This window comes from Sylvia atricapilla, chromosome 9 (assembly GCF_009819655.1).
Source record: "Sylvia atricapilla isolate bSylAtr1 chromosome 9, bSylAtr1.pri, whole genome shotgun sequence".
NCBI classification, from domain to species: Eukaryota; Metazoa; Chordata; class Aves; order Passeriformes; family Sylviidae; genus Sylvia; species Sylvia atricapilla.
Genome location: NC_089148.1, coordinates 5460992 through 5483383, shown reverse-complemented (window position 1 = coordinate 5483383; position 22392 = coordinate 5460992). Strand labels below are relative to the sequence as shown.

General features: G+C 41.7%; 1 long non-coding RNA gene across 1 annotated transcript; it reads left to right on the top strand.

The window, feature by feature from the left end:
- The first annotated feature begins 1223 nt into the window (after positions 1-1223).
- Positions 1224-2124, top strand: LOC136365201 (uncharacterized). Its single transcript, XR_010744293.1, has 3 exons — positions 1224-1279; positions 1505-1622; positions 1928-2124. It is a non-coding gene; the product is annotated as an uncharacterized lncRNA (long non-coding RNA).
- The last annotated feature ends 20268 nt before the right edge of the window (positions 2125-22392 follow it).

Genomic DNA, 22392 nt, shown 5'->3' with positions numbered 1-22392 from the left:
AATTTGGCAAGCACCTCAGAAAGCAGACATGAACCAAACAATGCTAACTCATGTCTATGGGCTGCCTCTGTCAGCTTGGAAGGGACCTTGAAGGTAATCTCATTCCAACTCCTTTATCACACCTTCCACCAGAGCAGGTGGAAAAAAATCAAATATACGCCTTAACTTATCAAAGGTCCATCTAACCATATTGTGGCCGGGTGAATTCCAGCTTCGTTGGCAGTGCTAATGTCTGACCCTGCCTGCTCACATCTGACCTGGCGGCCAGTGTTTGGGAGGCTGCATTCCACTGCCAGTCACATGCACCCTGCCAGCTCCCAAACACCTTCCTGTCCTTTATGGCTTTGCCTGAAGCATTAGGAATTCTTCCTTTTAGACACGTGTTTTGTATACTGTAAGTAGCTGATGGTATGCCAGACCCCTTCTCCTCACCTATTTCCAGTTCTCCAAACAAACATTTATGCAAATCTTTTTTAGTAGCCTGAAAATGACCTTAAAGGTGTTTGCCAGCCTAAATAAGTATATGAAAAAAAGTAAAATTGATTTACAGTAAGCATTCAGCAGTTCTTCTTATACTTCTGAACTTCTTTCTCTCTGCTGCAGTTACTGGCAGGTCCCAACTACTTGTGGATTCAAGTTCAAGACCTGATGTAATTCTGAGAACAACAGACCACACCTTTTTAAGGTTTCTAAGAAAGGTGTGGTCTAGACAGTTTCTAAGCTGTGGTAACTATTTGTGTGTGTTGTGCTCGGAGGAATGGGTAAAGGGGTGAAAGGCAGCGCCATTGGGAAGTGCTATTATATAATGCACCCAGCTTGAGCTCCAATTATGCAGTATTGCAGTAATTTTTTTGTTTTCTTAAAGTTCCTCCTTTTTTCTGCTGTTAAATCAACATAGGCTTTAAATGTGAAGATTTTCCTTTAACATTTTTCAGCAACTGGTTTTCATTTCCTGGTAATTAGTAAGTGCTGGCCTAGATATGCCAGAGCTATAGGAGAACAAAGGAGAGAGAAGCCTTGGATGAAGCCAGAGGGGAGGGGGGACTGGGTCTTGTATTCTAGCTCAACAGCTTGTTGAAACTCCTCCCTTCTTTGCAGTTTCTAAGGAGGATTTAGGGCTCACGGGGATTTTGGGGGGGTTTTGTTTGTTTGTTTGTTTGTTTTTAATGACTTGCTTTTCCCTAAATGCAGACAATCATGCAATGATATCCCATTCACAGTCAGCTGGCCACCAGCTCTCCATGCTTACAGCAGCTGTAAGCCTGCACAGAAAGCCCAGGTGACCCAGACATCTGAGGCAGATGGAAATCCAGGGGGAGGTGGGGTGGGCGGGGTCAGATCTGATACAGTGACACTTGCATCCTCCTTTATTACTCACCCACTGACTGCCTATAAATCCTTTGTAAATGGGATAGTTATACTGCTCTTCAGCTCTGGTGTTTTTGTTTTAATGCTCCTACGTCTTGCTCACCTCCATTTCCTGAGACGTCACTGATTTTTTAAGACGGAAAGTTAAAAGGCTGTCACAGAAACTGAAGCTGAGGCACCGATGAAATTTCAAGCTATTCCCTCCCCGCTAGACACAAAGAAGAACAAAAATGAAGAACAGATCTTGCAGCACAGTTTGTATTTCTCATTATTATCATTTGCACTCTCTGCATGTTGGGTATTGCAAGGGAAAATAAACAGCTCTGAAACGTCTCTTCATTGCTCCTGAACAGGCTAGTTGGTCTCATTAGTCAGCCAGACTCTCCTACTATTTTCACTTCCCTGCTTTGTTTACCCACGATAGCATGACTGAATACATTTCTCCCATACCATGCAAGTAGGTGTTATAATTTATGCTTTGTTTTCTTAAATAACCTCCTACAACAGACTTTTTCCTCTTCAAAATACAATCTCCACAGCACTTGTATTTTTTTCACAGGCCCCAGTGGAGGTACCACTCATGCTGTCATTGCTGTAGCCGCTGAAGTCTAATCCCAGCACAAGCGGGATGTGGATGCATTGGAATGAGTCGAAAGGAGGCCACAAAGTTGATCCCAGGGCTGGAGCTCCTCTGCTCTGGACCCAGGCTGGGAGAGCTGTGGGAGTTCATCTGAAGAAGAGAAGGCTCTGGGGAAGACTTACAGGCCCTTTTGAGGGCATAAAGGGGCTCCAAGAGAGCTGAAGAGGGACTGGGGACAAGATCCTGGAGGGAGAGGACACAGGGAATGGCTTCCCACTGCCAGAGGGCAGGGATAGATGGGATAGAAGGAATTATTCCCTAGGAGGGTGGGGAGGCCCTGGCACATGGTGGCCAGTGGACTGTGGCTGCCTCTGGATCCCTGGAATTGTCCAACACCAGGTTGGATGGGGCTTGGGGCAACCTGGGCTAGTGGAAGGTGTCCCTGCCCATGGCAAGGGATGGGATTGGATGAGTGTTAATGTCCCAACCCAAACCATCTTGTGATTCTGTAAGTGAGACAGCCTTGCCAAAACTGGGCAGGACTTTCCTAGGACTCACTGAGAGCTGCTTGTCATCCACAACCTTGATGTAAGAAACAGATTGAGGGGCTGTGGGGAGACAAGAAGAGTTCAGTCTTCAAACTTCTTCAACCTTGTCGTTTTTCTTGAACCTTTTGGGAGAAAAAATCCTTGTCTGTCTGGAACAGAACAGAAATCACATCTATCTGCCAGCCCAAATTGGATGATTTTTAGCACACTCCAAACCTGACTGTGGTAAGTTTATAGATGAAAATAATAAAATGTCATCCTTCAAACCAATGATCCTTTACCACTGAATACTACATAGAATTATATCATTGTGTTCTGCACATGTCTGTCCATAGCAGCTTCAAGTTGTAGCACTAATGCTGCTGTGATTCTACTGTTTTACAAGTCAAAATTACAAAAATGTTCATGATACAGTACAAGAATTTCCAAAACAGCTAAAAATTATGGACCTCTGTAGAAGAAAAAATGTTGCTTGAGAAAAAAAAGTTACTTGACAATTACTGCTGGAAAAAGCAGAGTAAATAGAGGAGGCCTAGTACACTGTACTCACTACTGGAGATACACTTCTCAAGCAGGTCTGCTATTTCCCAAATACATGAATAGTATTTACATTACTATTAACTATTCTTGGAGTGAAAATATTATGAAACCTTGTCACTAGGTAAATATCTTTAAGCTAAATGTTCAAGTTAAAATTCAAGTTCCTTTGTCCAGTTCATTATGTCCTACTGGACAATGTTTTTCTGTTAAATAGCTTTCTGAATTGGTTTTGCTCTGGTTCATTATTCCTAAACAATCCCTTAAGGAAGTTCACAGCATAAGGACTTAGCATGTCTTTCCAAATACAAATGCATCTCTTAAACTGTGCTGTTATAACAGTCACAAGGTCTCTCAGCTCTGTTAGTGTGCATGTGGTGAGAAACAAGAGAAATATTGTCCTTTCAAGTTTTGGAACTTAAAAACAGAAGCACAGCTGATCACAGGCTCTTAATTCAATTACTCCACACAGCCTGCCTAGAAAAGACCTGCTCTGTCACAAGAAAGTGCAGAGACCTATGTCAGAAGCAGACATAAATTACCTTTAGCTCCCTTCATGTTCAGGTGGAGTCACTTGACCTCCTCAAGAGGCCACTTAATACTCCTTGTGTCTAAAGTATGCTCAGGTTTACCCAGAGTTTACTGTCTTGTCATATAACTTCCTCAATGCATTCAAGGAATGAAAACAAAAAAAAAAAAGTTGCCATAATAAGGCAGAATCCTTTTTCTCTGATAGAAAGACCCACCAAGTTTATATTGCTTCATCAATATAAGATGGCCTGGACTAAACTAAAACTTTTGTAACACAATCTACTTCCATGGGGCTTGTTTGTCCTGGGATCCGACCCCTTCAGCCTGTCACAAATCTGTTTTATCAACATAAAATACCATTAATAATTAGATACCTCACTCCTCTGACCATGGGAACTAAATTATTTGTACCACCTGACATCCTTCTTGCTTCAGAAATCTTTTAGTTTCTGTGTTAGTTATCTTTTCATCAACCACTGCCACTATAAAAATGAATATAGATTTGAAAACGGGTCATGCAAAAAGAAAATATTCCAAAAAGGATGCCCCAAGACATAATCAGAACCCTTACATCTTCATGTTTCACTGGGTTCAGTGGAGCTATAGTGACTTAAGTAATTCACTTCATGGTAGTCAGTGATCAGAAAATATTTCTGCACATTCAGTAATGCTTTATCACTTATTCTTTACACACTGTAGTAGTTTATTTTTCAATTTATACTTACGAGTTTGGTCTCAGGAGATTAGTGGCACTTTCACATATTCATATAAGTTTTCATATAAGCTCTCAGTTTCATAAATGTAGTGTCATGAATAATTGTCATCACCCAAGAGGGATGTAAAGCCCACCAAGAATTTTTTTAAAAAAATTGAATAACCCTTATCTCACACCAGGGATTTCTTGGTTTTAAGTGTCTCCAATTAATTACTGCTGCCTTGTAGATTCATAAGCTATCCAATATTTCCTGGAGAGACATAGAGGCAGAATTCCTTCAGAGAAGCACATCCAGAGAAAGAGCATGCTCCTGACTCTGCTAACAGCTAATGTTTCTTACATCTTCAACAGCTACAGTCTTGAAAATATTTACAACTTTTTTATCTTCCCTTCCCCTCTCCCTTTCTCATGCTGTCACATGAGATCTGACTGTGTACCATTAACTTTTTGAAATGTCCTGGATATCATTTGGATCTGGGCTGTTCTCATGTGAAATCATTTAAATGGAATTTGAGTAGGAAGCTCTTATTCCATCTACTAAATCTGGTTTGTTTTAGCTTCAACTTTCAGACTGCCCAAATGCATGACATCTCCCAAAAATTACAATGTATATACTATGAGGTGATACCAAACTTAGTTTGTGCTGTGAAGGCTGATCAGTTCCCATAGAAATAAAATTAAATCATTGTGTTGACTTAGTGAAAACTGAGTGAGTTTGGCCCTAGAAGAGTGAGACTGCTCATATGAACAGAGAGACTAAGGTATTTCTTTCACTGTTTAAAGAGAGAATGAAAATTCAGGAATCTCTTATTAGAGAGAAGGAGAGAGATAAAGACATAATTCCAGTGAAGTCAGCAGAGATAAACTGATAAAACTGCTTTCAGGTGAAATCTGATGAATGATGCAAAACCAGAGTAGCTGTTACAGCCTCAGGTTAAAACCAAGACACAAAATAGAGATGTTTCACAAGATAGAGACACCACTGTTTTTATGAACATAAGGACATATATTCAGCTCAGCACTTTCAACATTTTCCTTTCATACTTGCATTTATGATCTCATCTGGGTTTCCTGCCCTTGATTTCTTGGCAGTCATAACCTGCAGTACTCTGAGCTTAGGGACTCTGTGAGTTTTCTGCATTGTGCTTGGAGAGAGAACACGTTTCAGCACCTGTGGGGCACTGCAGCAGCACTGGACTTTTGGAAGTCTTATGCTACAACTTTCATATTTTGCAAAGTACTTCATGCAGGGTTTAAGAGTTCCCTGAAAAACAAGCCTGCCCACCTCAGTCAAGGTTCAGAGGCCTTCCTGTGCTCTGCATAGTCTTTCTGAAGTTTCTGATGTGCTTTGGCTCCCTTGGATCTTCCAGAGAGAAGGATAGCAGCTGAAAAAGCTGAATTAGTCTGTGTGTGACTGGGCATTTTGGGGTTCCTGCAATGACTCTGAAACCCTTTCTAGAGGCCTCCTCCACAGGCTGAAGCTGTTTCCACCTGGTGGGTGTGAAGAGGCACCCACTGCCTCCCTCCTTATGTAAAACTTGGCAGCATTCGTTTCTAGTAAGATAATTCCTGTGCATTTACACCAACCCTGGAACAGAGCTTGGCCTTTGGATGCAACCAGTCATCACTGATGAGACGCTGAAGTGGCATTTCTAGAAGCTTTAAATTCTTTTATACTTAAAAAGGAGCTGTGAACCCACACAGAATCTGTTTTTCTTTGGAAAATCATAGAGTCCTAGACTGGTTTGTGTTAGAAGATCATGTCATTCCACCCCCTGCCATGGGCAGGGACACCTTCCACCAGCCCAGGGTGCTCCAAGCCCTGTCTAACCCAGCCTTGGACACTTCCAGAGACCAAGGGGCAGCCACAGCTTCTCTGGGTAACCTGTAATTGTGCTTAAAGATGAATAATCTCCACTACTGAAAATAAAGTTGCTGGGCCTCCAACCAGCTTAAATGCTTTGTCTGTTTAATTGATCTGGTTTTGCAAGTGAAAAAGTATATTGGATGTTAAAGTCCAGCCTGCTTTTGGGTGGGAGAGTTTCTATAACTGGGAACTACAAAGAGAGGAAAAAATATCCCGTGTTCATTTCAACATTGAGGTTCTTCATTAAAAAAACCCCAAAACATTAAGCATGGAATATAAATGTTAATTTTAGAAGAAAGGGCAAATGCGGTACTGTTAGTAAAGACAGTGAGTAAGGAAACATAGCTGAGATGGATTTGATTAGTACATTAAGAATGACAAAATAACCCAAGCAATGTTCAGTTTCCCAGCATTAAGTAACCTTAATTACTTTCTACTTCTCTAATACGTGTTTGCCACAGGGTGTCTATCCACCACATTTAACAGTAAATTTATGTATTTATGTAAGTCTCAGTATCAGCAGCCTCTTTTAAAAAGCAAAGTTAAGGTCATGCAATGTTCTATATTTACAGTCTGCAGCCCACTGGAGCCAGACTCAGTCTCCCACTGAATCCCCAGCCACCAGCCTAGAGCCTGCTTAATGTGACATTTTTTTACTCTGTGGAGTGCAATTGCTTTCTGGTCTGTTTGCACCCAGTGAAACAGTTCATTTACCACTTGCTCTAGGTGAGAAAGTGAGTACCAAAATTATGACTTAAGGTCTCTGCCAGGTTTTACAGATGTATGTATTTTTATATATGAACTTTTATATATGAACTTTGATTTTCCATATATTTTATCTGCATTTTCCAGGGGCAGGTAGTGATAGAATGAGGGACAGTGACTTTAAACTGAACACGGTAGATTTAGATTGGATATTGGGAAGGAATTCTTCCCTCTGAGTTTGGTGAGACCCTGGCACAGGGTGCCCAGAGAAGCTGTGGCTGCCCCTGGATCCCTGGAAGTGTCCAAGGCAGGGTTGGATGGGGCTTGGAGCAGCCTGGGCTAGTGGAAGGTGTCCCTGCCCATGGCAGGGGTGGCACTGGATGGGCTGTAAGGTCCCTTCCAACCCAAACCATTCTGTGATTCTGTGACATTGCTGGGAGGTTCTGGAGAGCAGCAGTGACAAGGGAAGATTTGCTGTTGCCCAATCCTCATCAGCTCAACCTCAGCCAAACCTGAAGTAAGGGCAAAATGCTCTGAATTCCCCCTTGCCTACGGCTGGCAAAGATTTTTGTGCCCGTGGATGTCGTGTGCAGAGGAGCCAAGGGCTGCACTGGTGCTCCCCAGATGTGCTGTATCTTTTTCCCCTTCCCAGGAGAAGGGTGGCCAGCCCAACACTGCTGTCAGAGCTTCTGCCATGGCTCTTTAGACAGCCTGGGCCAAAGACCCCAAATGAATTCTGAAAGGATAAAGAGGGATATAGGAAGAGCTAACATGAAACATCTGAAACCACATTCCCCTATTTTCAAATTCTCCATATATTTTTCTCAATGTAAATTATCTGTGGAGTGAAAGAGATAATGGCTGTTTATAGAAGTGCCACTATTTGTTATCACTATGAAATAAGAGCAAATTCTGAAAAAAAGTAAAATTATCTAAATTACGAGACAGGTAGTTAAACCTCACAGTGGTGACATTTCAAACTGTAAATATTGGAATGAAGCAAGCATGTGAATAATCCCTTTCCATAAAGCATTGCTCATAAGAGCTGACATTTTCCAGGCCCTATTTTAGCACCTTGCTGTATGTCAAATACTACTGCCACATAAAAATATAAATTTCAACTTTGAAATGTTGCAGAAATAACTCCTCTCTCACTTGAGAAAAGATGTGACTGTCAAATCAAACCAAACTAATTCACTAGCATAAACCAGCTTGTCCTCTGGTATGGAGGACTGCAAAGAAATAAAAGATTGTATTTGTACAGAGACAAACAGATTTGGAGTAGGGGGCCAGAGTACCTTTTTGGAGGAATCTGATGGATTATTATTTTACATTACATTTTGCCTGTGTTCTATTGATCCCGTCAACCACTGTGCATCCAGTTTTGAGCAGGGAACATCTCAGTTTCATTCACCAGAAGCACTTTTAATATTTCCTCTGCCACAACCAAAAGCAGTTTTGCATTTCAAAGGGATTCCTTGTATTTATTCCCTCATTAAACAACCTATTTTTCAGCTGGAGACAGTTTTCATACAGTAAAGTGTTAATATTTAAAGCTAACATCTTCCCATGTTGAGGATGTCACCTACTGATTAAACCAGGGATTGAGCTCAGCTGGGCAAGTTACTTCACATCTCTGAGATGTCAGCACTCATGGGATCAGATTGATAGCCATCTCCTCCACTGAAAGATGGGGCAAGGTTTATTAACGTTTTGTAAAATTTAAATGAAGGATATTGATCCTGAGATGTGAGGAAGATTTTGCTCTTCCTCCCAACCCAGCATAAAATTTAGGTTTCACAGTCTGAGCTTGGGGTGGCTGGGCTGTGGCCCATTGACCCACTGACAAGCAGCATGTAGGTGAGCATTCAAGCATCAAGCCCTGATTGGAAGGGTGAGATGATCCAGGTTAAGAGGCTTCCATGAGTTTCAGCTTTCAGGCTGCACACTGACCCTTACCTGTGAGGCACAGCAGCTCAGCTGGGGTTTGGCAGTCAAGGGTGGCTCCTCTCAGTCTGTCACCACACTGAAGGTCAAGGTTCTGCTACTCTGATGCTTACAGGGTTTAGGAGAACATTTTATTTTTGCATTTGTTCACAGGAAGTATTTGCACAGGAGTTTATGAGCATGGAAGTGTAGAAGAAATGTCTGGATGTGGCACTCAGTGCTCTGGGCTGGGTGACATGGTGGGGGATCAGTCACAGATTGGACTTGGTGACTTTGGAGGCCTTTTCCAACTTGATTGATTTGGAGATTTGGTTTTGTTTTCCACGAAGTGTGTGAGTTTGTTCTCACATTGCTTTTGTACCTAGGAGACCTTTTCCTGCTCACCAGTTATATCTGAGCTACATTCTCAATCCCAAGCTCAAGCAGAACAAGCTAATTACTAAGTGACTTGCTGTACACAGAGCTACTAATTGCAATTAGAGTATAACACACAAGAAGGCTGACATTAAATTTTGCCATCTCCATCAGCTCACATGGACTGGGGTTATACACTTCATTTCCCATCACATGACTTCCCTGAGCATTCCACGGTAGTCAGCCTGGAAAGTCACCAGTTATAATCTACAAGCCCCATTAAATTTTCATAAATATTCAGCTTTGGTGGTGATCTCCTGAACACCCTGTACTTGATGTTGTCTTTCACCAGGTGATAATTTCCCTTGATAAACATTGATGAAAATACAGCCAAAGTTATTTGACACGATTTTCATTTTTCACTCTGAGCATAATTACTCTTGTGTTTGCTCTGTTTCTACATGCCAAGGATCAGTTGTCTAAGAGAGGGATTTACTACTGAGTGAGTACAGCATCTTCCCACAGGCATTTGTGTGACAGTCTCCTCCAGTCAGCCAGAAGTCTTTTGCCAGCCATTTTCAGACTCAAGGATAGCATTAATCTCATGGTGGAAAACTTTATGAAACTGAAAGCTGCTGTCACCATCAGCAATCCAGACACCTTCCCTCCCTCTCACACAACAGTGTGATTTCTCCCTGAAAAGATGTGTCCCAGACAACAGATGCTTCTGTTTGAACCAGAATTATTTTTAAAAGGTACTTTTTAGAAGTTTAATTTATCTTTTAGGGGCAGTGGTATCAGGAGCATCATTGTGAAGTCTGGCAGTGTTCCATGTCTCCTAAATGGACCTGATAGCACTGAACTGCCTCTAATCAAAGGCCACTTGATATTTAGTGACAAAACCACCTTAACTTGCTTAAAAATAACAGCACAAATTCATCAAGGTTTTTACAAGGTTTTAGTTCAAGACAGGAATATAAACAGCAAATATAGATGTGTTTTTGTATTGCTTATTGCTTCTGATGGCATCATGTCTGCAGACTGCTCTCTGCAGACATGCCTCCAGCTTACAGATCATTTCCTAGCTCAAAGCCCTCCAAAGATTAGTGACTATGTCAACATGGGTTTGTACAAGAGCAGCCCTCAGGGCCAGAGCAGGACAGTTGCAAAGTTGGAAATGCTACAGCAAAAATGCCTTAAACATATGAATGTGTCACTCTGTCTAAGTGGAAGTTTAAAAGCACTGTCATTATGTTAAGAATTCCAAATGTTTTCTGTTCCCTGCTATTTTACAGGAAAATTACCACCCAGCTCCTAAAGATTCAGCAATTTCCAAAAGCTTCTCTGCAAAATTTCCCATTTTGTTCTTGTCCATTTGCCACACACCTTTGCTGTTTCCCTTTTCCTGTTCTTGCTGCAGCTGGAGGAGCCAACCCAGTTGTGTTTACTTTACATGAACAAGACTGTGCAGAGGTAATCAGACACACAAACCTGCTGGGGAATGGGCAAAGTCAGAGAGCATCAGGAAGATGTGAGGATTCACTTACCTGGTCTTATCTTCTAGCTCATGGATCTCTGCAAGGCCAGCTCTGCTGTGCTTATCCTGCTTTGGGAATTAGGATGTCTGGGCACCTCACATCACTGGGATCATCATGTGTAGGTTACCTGTGATCAAACCATAAGGAAATCATCCCTGAGGCACAAAAAGGGAAATAAAAGGGAATTTATCTTCTCATTCCTGTTACTGGAATTGTACAGCAAAATAATCCCTTCCCTATTCTCTGCTGTGAGGGTGGGGAGGCTCTGGCACAGGGTGCCCAGAGAAGCTGTGGCTGCCCCTGGATCCCTGGAAGTGTCCAAGGCCAGGTTGGATGGGGCTTGGAGCAATCTGGGATAGTGGAAAGTGTTCCTACCCCTGGCAGGGGAGTTGGGTGAGGTGATCTTTCAGATCCCTTCCAACCCAAACCCGTTTGGGATTCTTTGCTTTGATTGATGGGATTTTCAAAGCAAATCCACAATTTTAGCATCCAAAGTTGATTTACTTACAACTGAATCCTTAATACCAGATGTTTGGAAGTATTTAGGCCTTAAACAAAAGGGAAAGCTTGAGGTGCTTATGAAAGGGCTCTCTTTTTCACAAGTTATCCATCAGCCTTTTTCCCTGGAAAAGGCACAGAGAGAGTTCAGTCTCTTTGCTCCTAAAATTTCCAGATCAGGATATGCAAATAGTGGGGACTGGCTGTCTTGTTCACCATTTGGGGAGAATTTATGCTACTTTACATGGATACTGGGCCATGATGAGGCATATTGCACTCAAAAAATATAGCGAGATGCATAGAGAGAGATCATTCCCTAGGGATTTACCCTACAAACAGACTGGGATGTCAGATACCTAATGGGAATTTCAAAATACCTTCACAGATTCAGCATCCACTTGCACTGAGATTTAGCACCTCATTTTATTTTAATTAGATTTTCCTTCGAAAGTGTGATGTCTGAGTGCCAACTGCATTTCTAGGGATACAATGATCTCTGGAAATTGGGCTTTAAGCAATTTGCCAGGCAGCACATGGCATGTCAGTGAGTGCAAGAGCTCTCCAGGCTGCTAGCTGTGGCTCCGTTTGAAGCTCATACTTGGGCATTAGTGACATTTCAGTACATGAGAACATGTGACTGACATGAACAAAAATACCTGTAAATAAAGATATTGAAATATACCTTTATAGAAATATATTATCAAATAAATGTGTGTATATATATATATATATAATATAGATATACTGAAAAATATATCCTTGGCCTCTCCATTCCACATTAAGTTTTATGGAAGAAATAATACTTATTTGTAATTTCACCCATGGAGGAAAAAAAGAAAAAATTTAAATCAACTTAAATTTTGGCTCTAGAAGACTGAAATAAATTATTTTTATCTCCTCTGCAGACCTTCTTTGTTTCCTAGAGTGGCTGCACTCTTCCTGTGCATCATATTATTTCCTATTTATTTATTTTTTAAATCCCTTCTTTAGGGCTCTGCATCCTACACTCCCCCTTATTTTTCAAGGACATTTTTACCATGAAAAAAGGAGAGTAGACAGAGTTACGGTAAAGAATACTTTATTTAACTTGACCTCTTCCTGGACCTACATATTTGTTTATGATTTACAAGGTTCCTGCTTTCATCCAGGCAGAAAATAGTTGCTAAGCAGCAGCATTTCTTTATAAAAGGCAGAGCCAGGCCTTGATCCTGCCCTGACTTGTGCTTGGGGCTACTCCCTCCCCAAGGGAGGGAACTTGGATATACCTCCCACCTATGCATTAATCCATATCTCTGTACAGTTCACAGTGTCCTGGAAATGGTATCTGTGTTCTTGTGTGCATTTCTGGGTGCACTGGTACAAATCAACTTAAAACTTAGCGTCTGTCTTCATAAATGCATGAATTTACCTAAACTGTGCTGGTGGTATGAAGCTGGTCCTCTGATTTTTGCCTTGGAAAAATCCATCTTAGAAACCTTGCATCAGATTTTTGAGTTTCTTGCCAGATTTCAAACACAAAAGTGAAAAGCTTTGAAAAAAGGCAGAGAAGTTCATAATATATACAGAAACTGTCAAGTCATGTCTCAGTCTTTCTTGCATTGTCACGCCTCTGGCATTATTGTTTACTAAAAACAACTTTTCGCTGAATTTATGCAAGTATGTGAGGTGCATAAAACTCTAGAAATGTTTGGAGGTCTTATTCATTAACTCTCACTGTATTTTTATATTTGATCTTGGACATAGCAACCAGTAAGTTGCTTGTTGCTTCCCAGTTCATAAACTAGACCAAAAGCCTTAGAGGAGATGACTGCAAATATACAGAGTTTAAAAACTCATCATACAAATGTAATAGGATATGAAATGTGTATATCATCTGATCAGTGATGTGACTTCAGCAAATCCAGTCTAAACTGCTGTAAAGCCACAATCCCACATAGACCCAGAAGTCAGACTCTCAGAATCTTTCAGGCTGGAAAACCCTTTTAAGATCACCATTCCCCCAGCACAAGGCCACCACTAGCCCACGTCCCCAGTTGCCACATTCACATGTGTTCTGAACTCTCCCAGGGACAGTGACCCTGGGCAGCCTGTTCTAACACTTGATCGGCCTTTCCATGATGGAATTTTTCCTCAATTGGGGTGCTCTTACTCTTCAGAGTGCTTTATATGTGTTATCTGAGTCCCAGTATTGCTCCTGAGACAAATCCAGTCCCTGGGTGCTGGAACCACATGTGGGAAGCCACCCAAAGCACTTCAGTGGCTTCTTTAAATCCATAAGAATGAGCTTGATTGAGGAGAGGTGCCATAAATTCCTGGCCTGATAAGCCTGACAGTAAAAAAGCTGGACTTCAACCCTTAAAACTAACTCCTGAAATTCCCCAGTTGTGGCACAGATTGCCAGGTGATTTGGGGCAATTTGCAGGGATTCTCCACACTCTGTGTGTAACGCAGAGGTCTGGCTCAGCTGGGAGATGCTGTGATCACAAACAGGACAATATACACGTGTCCAACCACTCCTCCTTGGGATTGTGGCAGAGACCCAGGAGACGAATGAGAGGATGTTACTCCAGGAGAGCACAGAGTTCCCTTTGGAGGCACAGCCAGCCCAGTCTAGATCCCTGGCACAGAAGTCAGTACAAAACAAGGTTCAAAAGCAAGTACACGGAGACCAGGTTGTTACAGTTCTGAAACACCACAGAGAAGCCAAGCAAAAGCTGGGTTTAGTCATCAGTGGTTGTTTTGCTGATCCAGCTGGGATTACACAAGGTACTTCAATGAAAATTTCAGTCGTACCCTCTACCTGTGGTGGGGTGGTTTTTTTTGTTTTGTTTGTTTTTTGGACGGGTTTTGTTTGTTTTGGGGTTTTTTGGTTGGTTTTTTTTTGTTTCGTTTGGGGTTTTTTTTGGTTGGGTTTTTGTTGTTGTTGTTGTTGTTGTTGTTGTTGTTGTTTGTTTTGGTTTGGATTTTTGCTTACCTGCTTTCATAGGCCTTAATATTTAATTCACTATCAATGAATACAATTCCCAAAAAAGTGAAAGTGTAGCCTGTGTTTCTCAAATTTCCCCACTGCTGCTAACATTAATTTGTTTCACTATTGCTTAAATAAGACAATTCTAGTACCTTCAACATGAACTTTGGATGTATATAATCAGATATACATCTCCCATATTCTATAACATCATGCTAACACCAGAGTTTAACACAACTTCTCAGCACTTTCTTAGCATCTGAAGACTTAATGCTTTGCCCAAATCTCCAGTTCTCTGGAAAACTAACTGCTTTTTCTCTTTGGTGTTGAAAAGCAAAACTGATTGAAAGTGTATTTTTAAAAAGCCAGTGGGAAGTTAAAAAGAGAAGTCACACACATGATTTGTGGTCCTGGAAACAGCTGTGCTGCTTTTGGTGACAAAGGGCTGGGCTTAGGCCTTATATAACTCCAGGGAAATCAATATGCAGGAAACGTACTGAGCCAGAAAGGAATCTGAGCCTAAATTTTAAAAATCATACAGGCTGTCTCCTCTCCTATCTTTAAATGAGGGTTCTTTAGCCCCTAAATACCTTATTTGCTGTCATGAGTGATGTGTTGGCAGTAGATTGGGTCACTTGTAGGTGACAAGTTCAACATTAATCACCACTGTATCTTGAGTGCTTAACAAAATAAGGAGTATGTTGATCTATAAAAGATTGCCAAAATCCAAGCTGCGCTCTGCCTAACTGCAGGCATCTCCAGAAGAGATAAAAAGGGCTGCATGGTACAGCTGTACCGTTCTGCTGGAAAGTCAGTCTCCAGAAATCTTTGCAAGTCCTCATAAAACTGTTCCTTATCACACCCCGAAAATACCCAGGAAACCACAGCAGGAATGCTGGGTGTCTCTTTAAGGCACAAGTTCTATTTGATACCAAAAATGCTGGACCTTGAAAGAATAAACTCCTCCTCAGCATGTACTTGAAATGGATATTGTTGCGCCTGGCTATTTGTTTCCCAATATTCCTGACAATGTTTTATCTGGTGTTTATGTTCACAGTAGTCTGTTCACAGATTTTTAGGTACTTACTACTCAAAGGTGAAGTAAATCCAGATATCTGGGATACATATTTAGCAACCCCAGGCCTATTTACATAGTGCCCTTAGGGCACTGGTGCATCTCACAGACAACTGAGAACAGAAAATGCTGTCTCAGGCAAGCCCATGAGCCCCTTCCTATGGTCTCTCCTAATGGCCTGAGTGAGAGGATTCATTTCTGTATCACTGCAGATAGCACTGCCATCCTCACCCATTGTCTGTGTGCTGTAGCAAAATTAGGTGCAAGAATCACCAGCCCCTGCCCATTCCCATGCAAAATCAACCTGCTGAATGATTCGGCTGTGTGACTTTTTATACTGGAGACCTGCGTGGTAATTAAGATTGTAAAACTGTAAGTAAAACATGCTGCAATTACCTGAGTAATTTGGTTCAAATCAACTCAGCAATGAACGAAGTAAATGTTCTTGCAGTCAATTATTTCCCACAGCTCCACACTGGGCTAGTTCTTGTTCCAATCAAGTTCAAAGGTAAACATGCCTTTAACTCTGACAGGAGTAGGAACATGCTGTTGACTGGTAGGGATGGATGGCTGCAGAGCTTTGAAGCTGAAGCAAAACACACAAGGCTATCACACACCAGCAATTGTCTTGGCACCACAAACAGTTACATATCAGCACATTACACACTCTTCATTTCACTTCTGACAGTAAAATTCCCTGCTTCATGCGAGGGTCAATGTAGAGTATTTCATCTTAATAAAAACAGAGTTTATTCTTTAACTTCCTCTCCTGGCTATCCTGGTATTTACAACATGTAAGAAGGGCACAATGAAATGCACAGGTACATATATATACTTAAAGAAATAAGCTGGGCATTTCCCCTGAGTGTTTGGGCAGCTAACAGCACTATTAATACTCCAGTGTAACACGAGGCAGCCTGTCGTGGTTCTCCCTCTCTGTGCTAAAAGGATGGAGCCAGAAAGTGAGATTCATGACCTTATGGTGGAATTTGCAGTCCTCAGGAGAGCAGATGACATTGCATGTGTATCAAATACTCTTGTTGCATCTGGTCCATCCCCACTGGCAGCCATCATGATGAAAATTTAAATCTCTCCAGTCTGTTTGTCCCCTCTTAAGGCTGGCCAGTAATTCAGATTCTAGAAGAGACATTGATGCTGCAGGTAAAGTGTTTCCCACTCCAAATGTGTTTCTGCACACTTTCCCCCTCTGTATGTCTAACTTCCATAACCCCTCCAAGTGCTCATCCTGTTTGCACTAATGTGCATATCTTCAAAGTGCACTGCATTTTCATTATGAAGATGTTCTGTGACTGCATTTCAAGGTGTTCTGACCTGAGGTTGCTTCTATGCAATTACTGATTCCTGATGATATAAAAATATGCACTGACTAGCTCTAAAATAAGACCACTTTGTTCCTGTTTACTTGTATTTAAATTGAATTTTCTTGTTAGGGAGAAACTTGCAATTACTCGTATCCTTTTATTTTAATGATGATGATGATTTCCTTAGTATAAACAGGTCATACAATAGATATTATACACAAACCTCTCCCACTTAAATTGTCAGAGATTTGCTCGAATTAGCATTGCAGCCAGAAGCTCCCAGCAGAATATGAAACAAGAGCTGGAAGCAGTGACGTGCTCTGTTTTCAAAGGCAGCATGCACACAGAGTGGCCTCAGCTGCCCCGGCTCTCCTTGTACCCAACTATTAAAGCAAATCCCGCTGCAATAGGGAGTAAAATAAAGTTCTTCTCATATTCCTTACACAGCCCCTGCCCCCATATCCCTTCTGGTGAGCTCTAGCCTCTTCCAGGCTCCAAGGAGAGCAGGCACAGGCAGTCACCTCCCTGCACCAAGGGGGAGAGGTAGGCACTGAGGATCTGGCTCCCACACAGATCTTGTGAGGGATAAGCAGTTCAGCTAAAAATCACAGGTAATTCTGTAACCTGCCCTTAAATAGCATTTGCATTATCTGCTTTCTGCTGCAGCTCCCTCTCTTCACACCCTCCCAGGTATCGTGCATCATCCCACACATCAGACACACACCATATGCTGCACTTGCAGGATTCCCCCAAAAATCCTAATGAGTGCAGACTGTCCTGATCTTCCTTTCCCCATATTCTCTCTAGATTCAAGAGGTGGAAAACTTCATTTCTGCCAGCAATGCCAGCCCTTGCACTTCAGTGGTGTCAACCAGGTAAGACAGCTCTCTCTCCATGCAATCCACTCACCTGTGGAAACAAACACCACTGAAAAGTGAAACATAAATATAAAATAGTTATCTTCTCCTATGCATTTCTACGCTGCAGAATTAATTTACATATAGCTCTGAGGTCTTCAAACAGAAAGTGTTACAGAAATGCAATATACTGTGAGTTATGTGAAAGACATAATTTCAACACAAACTACCTTCAGTTGAAAGATCTCATTTCCATGGAAGTCTTCCCCAGCCCTATCAAAACCTACAACCAACAACAGGCTGGTGTGGCACTCACAAATGCTTCTGGAAACAAATGACACCAATAAAAGATACTTGTCCCAAATTTTAAAGACAAACCCTCTACCCAGTGCTGAATGTCCTCCTGACATTGGTGAAATCAAAGAGGATCCATGTATCAGAAGGTTATTTTTTCAGACACTGTCAGACTGCAGCATAATACAGAGTGAGCATACAGTTGCAATAAATTTCTGTGTTCTTTGGAATAAATTATGAGATTGAAGATTAATTCATTGCTCTTGATCAAGAAACAGCACAGTTGATCTTTGGCTCACTCCTGTGCTCATCAGAAAACCAGCACTCAAGGCAGGGTTCTCACTAACCTCCTGCCTTCGTGCTAGCAAGGATATATGGTGGGAACAACTTTCCTTTCATGGACATAAAGGTTCTTCTAATTTTTCTTCACTTTTTAAAATTAAATTAATGACAACATTACTATGGCTGGAACACATAAGCAGAGTTAAAGTGACATCAAATCTATTCTGCTTGTGCAGAGATTACAAAGTCCAGCTCTTAAATAATTTTGTCCTCATAGCTTATGATGTTAGCACTAACTAAAAAAGCAAAATTGAAGGATGCTGTGTTCTTCTGTAAAAGGAGAAATATGGGTTTAGCTTGAAAAAAAAAAAAGCCCTGCCACAGCAGGTATGGACCTCTGAGTACAAATTTTCAGTCATTTTCTGGAATACTTTCTGAGCTGAGGATAGAACAGAACGCTTCATTCTCTTTTACCTTCCCAGCAGAGCAGCTAAACCCCTACGTGGGTCACCCTTCATGCTGTTTCACAAACTCACCTGTCTCGCAGCAGGGAGGACAGGCAGCTATCCCTCAGAGCCACGGGATGTGTGGCAGCAGGCCTGTCCCCTCAGCCTGCTGCTGACACTGTGCTCTGGTGTTCCTAATTACAGCCATCCCTTAATGACCACAGCAGGGATGCAGGAGGCTGAAGAACACACTGTTGGCAGCTGTGGTGACCTAACAGCAATCCCTGATGCTTCATCACAAGAGGCTGGGATTTACACATGCCCCTTTCCTTCACTGGGATGGCCCAGCACAGCTCTTCTTTGGGATAGAGGCAGTCAGGGCTCTGTTCGTTTGTCTTCCAGAGATTTCCCACTGTTAATTAACATCCTGATTTTTCACTAAGTCCATGAGTGAAAATAATGATGCAGCTTCAGAGGGAGAACACTAGAAAGAGGAAAAAGCAAACTGGGAGCTACCAGGCTCCAGTACAGCCAGCAAACAGTGAATGCAGCCCCAAGGACAAACAGTACAAAGCTCTTACTTGCGTGCACAGTCAGAAGCTGGCAGAAAGCTGAGGGGTCAAGAAGGCAAACAATTCAAGTGCAAAGTGTTTTATTGTAAACCTCTGAACAGGATGTTTCAGCCAAAGAAACTACTGTCCTTATGGAAGCAAGAAAGACATACAGGTGTATCAAACAAGTCAGCATTTTTGTAACGTACAACTACAGTAAATATGCAAATATCACCGCCCAGCAACCATAAATTAATACAGCTGAAAAGCTTTTAATTTTAACTAGGCTCCCAGTCCTAAGGAACCAATAACAAAATTTCAAGTTCTGTAGGAAAGCCACAAAGTAGAGAAAGGCTTATTTCTGATCAGGAGCTCTTGAGCATACATGCAAAGTCAAAAGGATCAGACTTTAGTCCAGTCTTCTTAAAATCACAGAATCCCAGAATGGTTTGGGTTGGAAGGCACCTTAAACCTCATCTTGTTCCACCCTCTGCCACGGGCAGGGACACCTTCCACTAGCCCAGGTTGACCCAAGCCCTGTCCAATCTGGCCTTGGACACTGCCAGGGATGGGGCATTCACAAATGTGCTGCCACAAACATTTGGAATCAGATCTGAATATCAGCTTTGGATTTGTCTCCTCCAAGAATGATGACAGGACAGGTACTGCTCTGTGAACACACACATACTTTTGAACTGATATTACATCTGGGTTAAATACTGTCCGAGGCCAAGGAAAAATAATTTGTAATATAAATAAAGGTAGTATCTCCATGCCCAGAATGGATCTGCCGACAGTTGCCTGGGGAGAATTGTCTTGAAAGAGTTACAAAAGCTGTAATTTTTATAAAATTGTAACTGTTTTCTCTGTGCAAGATATATCTGCAGCTGGGAGAGGCTTTATCCCAAAAGCTTCATGGCCTTCACATGAGGCTTTATCCCAAAAGCTGTGTCTTTAAGATGGAAAGATTGATCCTTCAAGGATAGATAGTCAGAAGAAGGGGGTTTTTATATGACCTTAACTATTGGCTCTATCAGAATCCTCTGAACATTTCCTATGGGCTTCATCCAATGGAATTAATTAAGGAGACTTCTCTTTGCTTAATGGAAATGAGACAAGACATAATTTATAGCCTTGGTGTGGCAGACAGTCCCTAGCTTTCTGTCCAACACAAATTAAGGAAGGTGACTGTGGTGGAAGAATGGTGTCTCCTGAAATGAAGGAGGGAAGTTGTTTACATTGTTCAAGAAAGATGAACTGAGATTTGATAGAGAATCTGTCATTAAAATGTAAGGCCATAGCTATTAAACCTCTGTCTTTTAATACTCCTTCATAGTGCTTATAAATGTCCTACATTCTTTGCTCCTATGTAAAGAATTTATCCAAGACTATCACTGCTTTGCCACAGGGAGGGAAAGGAGATGAACTGCCCTGCTCAGAGTAGCTCCTATCAGCCAGCCAGATGGCAAATGACGTGCCAGAATGTACAGGGAAGAGTCCAACATGGACCATTAATCCCAACCCAGCCCAAACACCATTAAAATGTCACTGCTAAGGACTCTGAAAGCAAAGGCACTGACAAAAGGTGCTCTACACAAGTACTTCTGCAACTGGAATTAATTATCAAAAACCCTTCCAAAGTGCAGGAAGGAAAAGTTATGGAACGAGTGGATTGGTGGTATAAGGGATAATTACACAGAACACAAGTAAACATCAATTGTAATACATATCTCTCTATATATATTTTAAATATATACATGATAAAGGATATTGTATAAAGGATATAGTATATATAAATTGTATTGGTTTCACAAAGCATTCTGTTGATTCATAAAAACAATTTTCTATTTAAATCAAGAGCAGGGACTGGATTCTCTGGCTGGTGGTGCTACACTGCACTGAGCTGTGCTAGTCTGTATCCACAGAGAAACACTACGTGACTCTGAATTTAAAGACATTTCGTAGAGCAACTTAGGAAGAAAAAAAAAGGCCTTATTCTCACTTCTAGGTGTGACATATTTTTTCTATATTCCCTCCATCTTTAGTGCAGCAATCCAAGCCACATATTTTGCTCTGACCAAATACAGTATTTTCCCCTCTCAGGTGGTTTTAATGACAAACCTCTATAGGAAGCAGAGTTTGATGTTATAACATGAAGCCTTTGCAATACCCAGAGACATCAGATCTTTGGATAAGACACGGTGGAGACCAGCAGAAGAGCCACATCAGGGACCTACCAACACCTGGCTTAGGGGGAACACACCTGGAAAGCAATTGGGCTTTCCAGGCATTGGACTGCATTTCCCATGGCAGGAGACAGCAGGTGTGCAGAACATCCAGAGCCTCCAAAAGCATAACAATTAGTTCTGGTTCAGCTCCTGGTAACTCAATCACTTGATATCAACTCAATCCACCAGTCCCTTTCCATAACGTGTTCTTCTTTACAAATCAATTAAGATTTAGCACAAGTTGCATTGGAAAGTGTTGCAAAGTTTCTAGCCATTTGAAATGAAGGAATTTGCATGTCATAGAAGTACCTTCCCTCATCATAGGATCTCATCCAGAGTAAGGGTGTTATAATGATTTAAAATAATTTCATGTTGATTGCACAGCAAAGAGCAGAGGGGAAAACCACCTTTTTTTCTAGTGGGAATGAGTTTGGGTGAGCACAACTGGGCCAAAGGAGAGCTGAGCTCCTGGCCTAGCCCTGCCCTGCAAAACCCAAAAGTTTTCCCCTGTCATGAGAGTCCATGGGAAAAGAACTAGGAACACTCATCTGCTAACTGTGCTGTAGGGAAGCTGCTGCTCCTGCCCTCTGACATCACACGGTGGCTGACAATGCAAATTGATGGTGATTCATAAAGGCATCTCCATTCCTAAGAAAACTGGAAGAGCAGCTTGCGAAATCTTGAGATTTACTTAATTAAGTAACATCCCAGCACCGTTCTATTTGATCATCATTCCTTTACCTCCCTCTCCCTCCCGGCTTTGTCTTTGATTAACACAGCCCTGATAAGAAACTTCATTCAAAAGGAAAGCAGAGAGTGGGAAGGCAGCCCTGAGGTGTGGCTGGTGATTTAAAAACTGAAAAGAGGCAGAAAGAATGTCTCAGAGAGGTGGGAAGTTGGGATCGTCCTTTGCTGCAGGCAAGGTGAGGATCTGGAGAGGGCTCAGCTGCAGCTGAGATATATGTGCAAGTGAGGAATATACCTACAGTTTAATGCCTCTGCCTGCTTCTGATGAGACAAGATAATTATTTTCAGTTTTTTAAAGCACTTTCTGTGTGAAACCTCAGAACGGCCGAACTTCAGTGTTTTGAAACATGCTTCTCCACTGAGATTCCTGAAGAGTGTTGGAGAAACGGGTACATTTTATAATATATGACAAAATATCACATACATCGCACAGC